Genomic DNA, 10626 nt, shown 5'->3' with positions numbered 1-10626 from the left:
GGTTTCCTCTGAGGTACTTAAAAAAAAAAAAATTTTTTAGCACCAACTAATTACACTCACTGTTCCTATTGAGAGGAATTCCCTTTGTGTGCGTGTGTGTGTCTGTGTCTGTGTGTCTGTGGATAAGTACTGGGTTTGGTAATTTTTACATGTGAGAAGGATAGTTATTTGAAGTTTCACATATATTCCTAGTATCCATGTCATTACTCTCTCTGATTCCAGAGTATCTTTAGGCATATTAGTTGTACTCTCTCCTTCATGCATATTCTAGGTGTGATTTCCTCCTTTACACTTAACAAATACTCTTTCTGCTTCCAGAAATCTATTGAAATTACTCGTACGCCTCATATTCACTTAATTTTATGAGCTTACACCTTTTTGGGGTTTTTCACTATCATCTGTAGTCACAAAAGGAAACAATTATACATGTGTGCTTATTATACTATCTTCTCTGGCACATGTTCTCTGCTGTTTATTTGCTCCTTGCTTGTGGGGGTAGTATTATTTATTTATTTGTTTGGGTTTATTATTATTTTGAAAACAGTAACTCAATAAAAGTTAAAAGAATGTAATAAACAAACATATACACTTCACCTTCATTCACTGATGTGCAAATTGTCACAACTGCTCTGTTTGCCTCCATATGTAAACACATATTTCCCTTTTGCCAAACCATTTCAAAATAGGTGACATACATCCTGACACTTCAGTTCTAAACACTTCAGCATGAATCTTACTAAAATGAAGAGTTCGGCCTACATAATGCAAATGGATTATCCAACATTTCAGACCATTATCACATTTTCACAATTATCACACAAAGTATCTTCAGTCAAGTTCTGCAATGCAAATGACTGCTAAGTCTCTTTGGAATCCACCTGCCTGCAATAGTCTCTCACCTCCTTCTGTTTTTGGAAAATTTAACCCTTTGAAGAGTCTAGCCCCTCTTTAATAATTTCTTTTCCTCTTTAATAAATTCTGCTTCTCTTCTAAGAACAGGAACTAGTTGTGGCAACTCACTCCTCTCCATCTTTTTATTTTATTTTATTTTTGCTTTTCTTAAAAGAAAGCTCTTCCAACTATTTTCCTCCTAGATGCTCACAGGACTCTTTTGTCCTAATAAATCACAGTTCTTTGGATCCTCATTTTCTGTACATCATTGTTCTAAGCATCACCATGCCACTCTTGGCCCGATACTGCTTCCAAATATTTTGCATCAGTCTTGCTATCATAATCTCCTCCTACAACAAGCCCACCTTCATTCACACCTATACAAAGTTCTTTTTTGTTTTTTTGTACTTAAAAAAAATTAGAGACATGCTCAGCATTCACACACACAAATATAACTGCATGTTTAGACTCTAAATAATTTGCAGATAAGAGTTGTCATATTTGCTTTAATGGAAAGCTCTCTTTTGGTACGTAATGCATCTTTGATTTTTATATTTCAAGTTAATGTACCTAGAAATTTCAATAATCTAATAATATAAACGGAATCCAATGTATTTTCAGTATTCTCAACTCAAAAGGAGCTAACTGAAACCATTTATGAAATATAGCATAATAACATGTAGTAATGGGATTTCAAACTTCAGGCATCAGTAAATGAGATTCCCTAGCTTGTAAATAAAACACACACCACGGATGAGATTACATTGTGTTAACTAGCTGCTAACTATTTAAGATAATTTTTATTATATAAAAAATAAAATTCCCCTTTTCCTCTCCCAATAATAATAAATGTCAAGTGTGGACATGATCCTCAGTGAATTGTCAGAGATTTAATCTAGTAGTACAGGGAGAAAAAAAAAAAAATTTGAGGCATGAGAAATGGCTGTGTTGAATACCCTCTGACAGCCTGGCAACCAGATAGAGCCATAAAGGGCTTATACATGCATTTTTAATTAGGCAAGTGAAATCACTTAGGGTCTAAGAGAAATAATTTTACGACTATTAAGCCATTTCTCTAGGGAAATTTCCAGTAAGATGGGCGGGGAATTCAACATGCTGCTCACATTAACCTTAGTAAGAGTTTTACATCTTTAAACCCCAGGGAAGCTTATCTCTCATCTTTATTTTCTGAAACCTGTCTTAGTTATCTAGTGCTGCTATAACAGAAATACCGCAAGTGGATGGCTTTAAGAAAGAAAAATTTATTCTCTCACAGTCTAAGAGGTACGAATTCAGTGTGCCAGCTCCAGGGGAAGGCTTTCTCTCTGTGTGGGCTCCGGTGGAAGGTCCTTGTCATCAATTTTCCCCAGTTGAGGAGCTTCTCAGTGCAGGGGCCCCCGAATCCAAAGCATGCGCTATTCTCCTGGCGTTATTTCTTGGTGGCATGAGATCCCCGATATCTCTCTTCTCTGCTTGCTTCTCTCTTTTATATACCAAAAGAGATTGACTCAAAACATAATCCAATCCTGTAGATTGAGTCCTGCCTCATCAACATAAACAAAAACCAAAGCCAAACCCACTGCTGTCGATTCGGTTTCAACTCATGGCGACTTTATAGGATGGAGTAGAACTGCCCCATAGAGTTTCCAAGGAGCACCCGGTGGATTGGAACTGCCAACCTCTTGGTTAGCAGTCGTAGCACTTAACCACTAAACCACCAGGGTTTCCCCTCATTAACATAACTGCCGCTATTTCCATCTCATTAATATCATAGAGATAGGATTTACAGCACATAGGAAAATCACATCAGATCACAAAATGGTATACAATCACAAAATATTGGGAATAATGGCCTAGCCAAGCTGACACACATTTTTGGGGGGCACAATTCAATCCATAACAAAACCAAACTATTCAGTGCACTATATGAATTTGATTGGGAAAAAAGTTATTACGTATCTATAAGATTTCTTTGTAACATGTTGTTTCCTTTTCTTCAAATAGACTATGTAGAAAGTGATGGTAGCCTAGGGATTCACTGGCATTTGGACTCACCATTTTTTCTCTTGATTTGAAATTATTCTCTTAAATAAAAAAAGTATACATGTCAATAGTACCCAAGTATTTATCTTTTGTAAATCAACCACAACTGAACAATAAAACAGTTTCAATAGACAATAAAGTATAATCAGTACAATAAGAAAATCACAGCTTTTTACAAACAAGTATGACCCAGAATATTCTGCTACTATTCGTAAGGTTTTCACTGGCCAATTTTTTCAGAAGTAGACTGCCAGGTCCTTCTAGTCTATCTTAGTCTGAAAGTTCCATTAAAACCTGTTTACCATAGGTGACTCTGCTGGTATTTGAAACACCAATGACATAGCTTGCAGCATCAAAGCCACATGCAAGCCACCACAGCACGACAAACTGACAGAAAGGTGATCCAACAGAATGCGGAAATTATCGAATAATATCATTAATACCACACGCAAGTGAAATTTTGCTGAAGATCATTCAAAAACAGTTGCAGCCATACATCAAAAGGGAACCGCCAGAAATTCAAGCCAGATTCAGAAGAGGCCTTGGAATGAGGGGTATCATTGCTGATGTCAGATGGGTCTTGGATCTTGTTAGAAAGCAGAGAATAACAGAAAGATGTTCACCTGTGTATTATTGACTATGCAAAGGCATTCCACCATGTGGATCATAAAAAATTCTGGATAACATTGTGAAGAATGGGAATTCCAGAACAATTAATTGTACTCATGAGGAACCTGTACATAGACCAAGAGGCAGTCATTTGAAAGAACAAGGGAATACTGGGTGGTTTAAAGTCAGGAAAGGTGTGAGTCCGGGTTGTATCCTTTCACTATAGTTATTCAATCTGTATGCTGAGCAAATACAAGAAGATGGACTATATGAAGAACAGGGCATCAGGATTGGAGGAAGACTTGTTAACAACCTGTGATATGCAGATGACAAAACCTTGCTTGCAAAGTGAAGAGGACTTGAAGCACTTATTGATGAAGATCAAAGACCACAGCCTTCAGTATGGATTACACTTCAACATAAAACAAAAATCCAATAAGTAACATCATGATAAATGGAGAAAAGATTGACATTGTCAAGGACCCACAATCAATGCTCATGGAAAAGCAGCAGTCAAGAAATCAAAAGACACATTGCATTGGGCAAATTGGCTGCAAAAGATCTCTTTAAAGTGTTGAAAAGCAAAGATGTCACTTTGAGGACTGAGGTGTACTTGACCCAAGCCATGATATTTTCGATCACCTCATATGCATGCAAAAGATATACAATGACAAGGCAAGGTCATGGAAGCTCCATAGGCACATTCAAACCCTTGAGGGACTGAATTGCTGGGCTGAGGGCTGTGGTGACCATGGTCTCAGGGGCCATCTAGCTCAACTGGCACAACACAGTTTATAAAGAAAATGTTCTACATTCTACTTCAGTGAGTAGCATCTGGGTTCTTAAAAGCCTGTGAGCGGCCATCTAAGATACTCCACTGGTCTTACCCCATGAGGAGCAAGGGAGAATGAAGAATACTAAAGATACAAGGGAAAGATTAGTCCAAAGGACTAATGGACCACATCTATCCCGGCCTCCACCAGACTAAGTCCAGTACAACTAAGTGGTGTCCAGCTACCACCACTGATTGATCTGACAGGAATCACAATAGAGGATCCTGGAAAGAGCCAGTGAAAAACGTAGAACAAAATTCTAACTCACAAAAAAAGACCTGACTTACTGGCCTGACAGAGACTGGAGAAACCCTGAGAGTATGGCCCCCAAATACCCTTTTAGTTCAGTAATGAAGTCACTCCCGAGGTTCACCCTTCAGCCAAAGATTAGACAGGCCCATAAAACAAAAGAAGACTAAAGGTGCACATCAGTCCAGCGGCAAGGACTAGAAGGCAGGAGGGGACAGGAAAGCTGGTAATAGGGAACCCAAGGTCATTAAGGGAGAGTGTTGACATGTCGTGGGGTTGCTAACCAACGTCATAAAACAAAATGTGTACTGTTTAATGAGAAACTAGTTTGCTCTGTAAGCCTTCCTCAAAAGTACAATAAGAAAAAGAAAAAAAAGACATACAATGAATAAGGAAGACCAAAGAAGAATTGATGCACTTTAATTATGGTGTTGGTGAAGAATATTGAACACACCATGGACTGCCAGAAGAACGAACAAGTCTGTGTTGGAAGAAGTACCGCCGAAGTACTCCTTAGAAATGAGGATGGCAACACTTTGTCTCCCATACTTTGGACATGTTGTCAGGCGGGACCAGTCCTTGGAGAAGGACATCATGCTTGGTAAAGGAGAGAAAGGGTCAGTGAAAAAGAGAAAGACTCTTAACAAGATGGATTGACACAGTGGCTGCAACAATGGGCTCAAACATGGCAACCATTGTAAGGATGGTGCAGGACTGGGCAGTGTTTCCTTCTGTTGTACACAGGGTCACTACTAGTCAGAACGAACTTGACAGCACCTAACAACAATATGACCCAGAATAAACATCTCATCACCTAACTGATGGCTATTCAAAGCTTTGGCCTGTGAAATTATACCTTTACCAGACCCATGCCTTTCTTTAGCTTGTTTAGCCATAGTTTCTGTGTTGCTCAGTCCTTGAACTAATCATGATCAACGCAGCAGGATGCTCCAACCTGAGCCTCGAGTGTGGTCATGGCACTACTTCCAGAGTTTGCCAGGTCTACCTGGGGCTGATCTTGGTTTCTTGATGACATCAAGGACCTCTCAGAGGATAGATCCCTGCTTGAACCTCCACCCACTTGCTTAATACCCTGCACACTGCCTAGTAATGCTTACTGGTGCCTACATCGAGAGTCTGATCCTTGCTGTGAATAAAACACCAGAAAATATGATACTGGTGCTTACTTACCTCAATTCAAGAGTTACCACTTCTGAAAATTTTCCATTATTGCCTCTCAGTGCCTTCCCCCAATACGGATTTTAATATCTTCCTGGATCAGGCTCCTTCAATATTTCTTTGGAGTCTTTACTTCTGGTAAAGCTACAATCTCTACCCAAAATGGACTCTAGAATACAAGCCACATTCCACTCTCACTTTTTTTTTCCCTGTGGGAGAAGCTCATGGTGCTTTGAAGCGCTGGTTCTTAAACACCTTAAGAATTGAGATACCTCAGAAAAAGAGTTATGTAGTTTCCTTACCCCAAAAAACACACATAGACATTCAGAAAATTCTTTGCCCATGTTACATGGGATCAACAAACTCTGTAATATCCCCCCAGGCACAAGAACTCCTGGTTTAAACTTTGAATCCTTTGAGGTTCAAGTGCATTTAGAATTTCAGGTGCATATTAACTCCTAATCCCAATTACTTTACATGTCTGAATACATGAAGTCTCCCCAAATCTTATTTCATTTTTCTCAGTGTTAAGTTTAAAAATTAAATAGATAAGCTTTTAGAAAAAGACTCAAAGGTCCGTTTATAATAATAATTTATTAATTTCATTACACATTAGGTTTAAAATTATATTTATAAAATAATAGATTTATTTCAAAATATTACTGTTTTTCACTCTCAGATTTTGGGAAGCAATTATATTTAACTCTCCACATCTCTCTTCCACATCATTCACATGCCTCTTTCATGACCAATAGAATTTCATTTTGAGTCATTCAACAGTTTTCAAGGGCATCTAGCTTTTATTTCTGTCCAAATTTTCAAGATGCAACACTTTTAATCCATATATGATGGAAACTATATCCAAAACTACAAATCAAAACATTAAGACTATTATATTCATCTTGTAAATATGCGCACATGGCCTCCATGATAGAATCATTTGCTTTTAAAAGTGATCTTAGTGTTTGTCTACAAAGACATCAACACTTGCAATAGTGAGGCAATACCCCTATCATGGATTGAATTGTGTCCCCCCAAAATATCTGTCAATTTAGCAGGGCCATGATTCTCAGTATTATGTGATTGTCCAGCATTTTATGTAATTTCCCTATGTGTTGTAAATCCTATCATTATGATGTAATAAGATGGATTAGCAGCAATTATATTGATGATGTCTACAAGATTAGGCAGTGTCTTAAGCCAGTCTCTTGAGATATAAAAGAGAGAATCGAGCAGAGAGACAGGAGGACCTCATACCACCAAGAAAGCAGGGCCAAGAGCAGAGCTCATCCTTTGGACCTGAGGTTCCTGCACTGAGATGATCCTAGACCAAGGGAAGACTAATGATAAGGATCTTCCTCCAGAGCCAACAGAGAGAAAGCCTTCCCCTGGAGATGGTACTCTGAATTTTGACTTGTAGCCTACTAGACTGTGAGAGAATAAATTTCTCTTTGTTAAAGTGGTCCACTTGTATTTCTGTTATAGCAGCACTACATGACTAAGACAACCCCTAAAAAAAAAAAAACATATAGAAACATAAAATTCTTGAATGGGGAAGATGAATTGTTTTCTGGCAATATATCTACTGTAAACTGCATTTTGTTGTGCAAATTAATTTTAAAAGAGCCCTTCAGGGTGAGATAATTTATACTAAAAAATAAGGCAATTATCTTTTTTCTAAAGTATAATTTTTGGGGGAAAAACAAATTACATTAAGGTAGACAATGGAACACTATTTTCCATTGTAAAATTCGGTTAAAATTTCCCCAGTTCAAACATGTGGACACAGCCTGTTCCCAGAAAGAGTCTAAAGCTTTCTCAGGTATATTCTGTCAATTTCTAGAAACCCCTTTCCAAATCCCTATCTCCTGTTACTATATTGAGAAAACTTCTCCAATACCAAATATAATAATATAAATATAGTAAAATATACACCTATTCTTTTCACCATTATGCCCCATAATGCCATATATTCTCCCTCTTGTTGTTTCTTCGCCACCCCCATCATTGCTTTATTTCTGAGTTCCTAGATACTTCTGTGTTTTCCCAACTGAAATTCTGTAAAATGTTTTCTTTATGAGTCAGCATACTTTATTAAGATATTAATTTTTGCTTTACTTCTATTGCTGCAAAAGAATAAGAAGAAATAAAAATGTGTTTTTTCTCAGAATTTTTTTCCATCACTTATCCAAGATAGCTTCCACTTCGTTGAATAAGCCTGACCTTATTTAAGATATAGGGTCGCTATGAGTCAGAATCGACTCGATGGCAGTGGGTTTGGGTTTTTTGTTGTTTGTTTGTTTGTTTGTTTGTTTATTAAAGATACAGTACTAGGAGAGAAGTGGGAGGCAGCGGGGGAGAATGGAGGTTTGCATTTTAAAGAATGAGTGGGAAAAAAAATGTCCCACTCTCTGGCAGTTCCCCAGGATAGCAGAGGAGCCTCTGAGGGCAGTGGCTGCATGATGCTCCTAGAGAAGCTCGAAGCCATCCCTGGGCTTCCAACCCTAGAGAAACATCCCTGTGCCCTACAATGGCCCAGGAGCCCTGGAATTGGCTAATTTCAAGGGCAAATGATGGGATCAAATTCTTGGAACCAAAGAATCTCAGAGAAACTGGTAGTCCTGAAGACCGGGGTAACCTCACTGAGTGCGCCCTCTTTCTAAGATCCCTTGGAGGTTTTCTGAATCCCAAGGGTGGGTACAGCCCTAGTGATTTCCTTGAAGCCCTGATGAGTAAGGGCTTAGAAGCAAAGCACATTTTAAATGTCATATTCTGTTATAAGACTTTTGGTGCAAGGTAAAATCAGCATGCAGGCTCAGTCCTCTCCCTAAATGGCATCATTTTTATTTTGCCATTGTTTTTTACTGAACTAGTTGTAGTTGCCAACTTTTAAAAAGAAGAGGTTTCAGATAAAAATAAGAGATCTGGCTCCCCTTAACAAAAGAGCCACCTGTCATCTCTAGACCCAGATACCTTCATTTTTTCATTTCCTCTACATGCCAACAATCGGCTAGAACTGCTCCGTTTGTGGTTGCCCCCTTTATTTCCTGCAGTCTCTCAAAATTGCCACACTTGGTCCACTTCAAGGTCCCTGGGTGGTATAAGTGGTTTACATTTGGCTACTAAATGAAAGGCTGGCTGTTCAAGCCCACCCAGCAGCACCATGGAAGAAAGCCCTGGCAATCTGCTTCCATAAAGATTACAGCTAAGAAGACCCTACGGAGCTGACTTCTGCTCTGTAACACACGGAGGTCACCATGAGCCAGAATCAACGCAGTGACAACAGATTGGTCCAACTGCACTCAGAGTTATCTGCATGGCTCCTGAAGACATTTGAGTTCTAAAATCTGGCTTAAATTTACTTTGAGTACATCACAAATGGACCAGAATTCTGTTTGTTTAAATGGGATTCTTTCATAATTCATACAAAAGATACGAACCCACGTAGTTTGGTTTTTAGGGTCGCATTATGGAGAGTAAACCAAGTGACTATACACACACATATTTAGAATTACACATAATTTGTTTTTGTACTGTGCCCCCTTACTCAAAAATAAGTCTCAGCATATTTGAATTTCAGCCAGCTTTGGATGTGGATACATAATTACGTAATTTTTTTCACTTCACATTCTTTCTTGGGAGTAACGTGAAACCATACACAAAAGAAATAAATGATAGGAAACAAATACCTATATTATTACAAAATGGCAGCCACTAATGCTTACGGGATTATACCTCAATACATGGGAAAGAGGGATCTGGCCCCTGAGGTAAAGTCATAAAGGAATGCATTTTCCTATCATCACTGAGAATACTTTCTATCGTGGAATGAGAGGCACTAAAATAAATTGGCAAAATGAAACCTCTCTGCATGTGGTGTTTACTCAGAAGGCTGAGGTGCCAAAGAGACCGTTAGCCACAGCAAGTTGAACCTTCTCTGGCACGAGATCTTTTAAAGAGCTGCCCCTGACAAAGGCGCAGCCATTTGCGCCCATTAGACTCAGTGTGAAAGGTCTCCATTCACTTGCCAGCTGGCACAGCAGACCGTTATCTAAAGATGTGAATGGCTATGGGCACTGGCCTCCCTGCAACTGGAAACCAAAGCTAGGATTAATTATGGATGGAATGCAGCCAGGCAAGGCTGCAATTGTAATCAAATGAGACCACACTGAGGAAAAATAACATTTTATCCTGCACTGGATACCTCACAGATAGATTTATGACTACACTGCCAGTTGGAGATAAAGTAAAAATCAATCATATTATTCATGTGAGGAACATAAGCAAGTACTGGTGAAACAAAAAATATGCTTCCTATGATTGTGTCGCAGATACTTCATTTATATACAGCTTTATTCAGCAGAATCACAGAGCCACTTTTTTTTTTTTAATGAAAGCTCAGAAATACACTATCAGCTGGCACTATAATGAAGAGCACTGAGAAGATTTTTACATTCAAAGCCTTGGTTGCAAAAATATATTTGCTGCTTCATAGCCTTGTTCAAATTTTATTATGATAACTCTATTGCATTTTGAAATGCAGAGCCTGGAAGCTATAGAACATCCACAGTCAATAACTGAACAGCTTGTTAATTATGTCCATGAATAATCAAAATGATTAAAAAAATAATGCTAATTCTGTGCTGTAAAAAAGCTGAAGAACTTCTGTTTCTTTGGAAGCACGCTTTAAATCTCAACGTAGTTCTACAAAGGAAGGAGTATCACTAGCTGAATATTCCCTAAAGGAAACAGTATTTGTTTAGAGGACTACTGTGCCAGGCTACACAGTAAAATTGCCCCAGTAAGCCACAGGTTCTAGGGC

Source organism: Loxodonta africana, chromosome 8, assembly GCF_030014295.1.
Source record: "Loxodonta africana isolate mLoxAfr1 chromosome 8, mLoxAfr1.hap2, whole genome shotgun sequence".
NCBI classification, from domain to species: Eukaryota; Metazoa; Chordata; class Mammalia; order Proboscidea; family Elephantidae; genus Loxodonta; species Loxodonta africana.
This window is presented reverse-complemented; position numbering follows the sequence as displayed.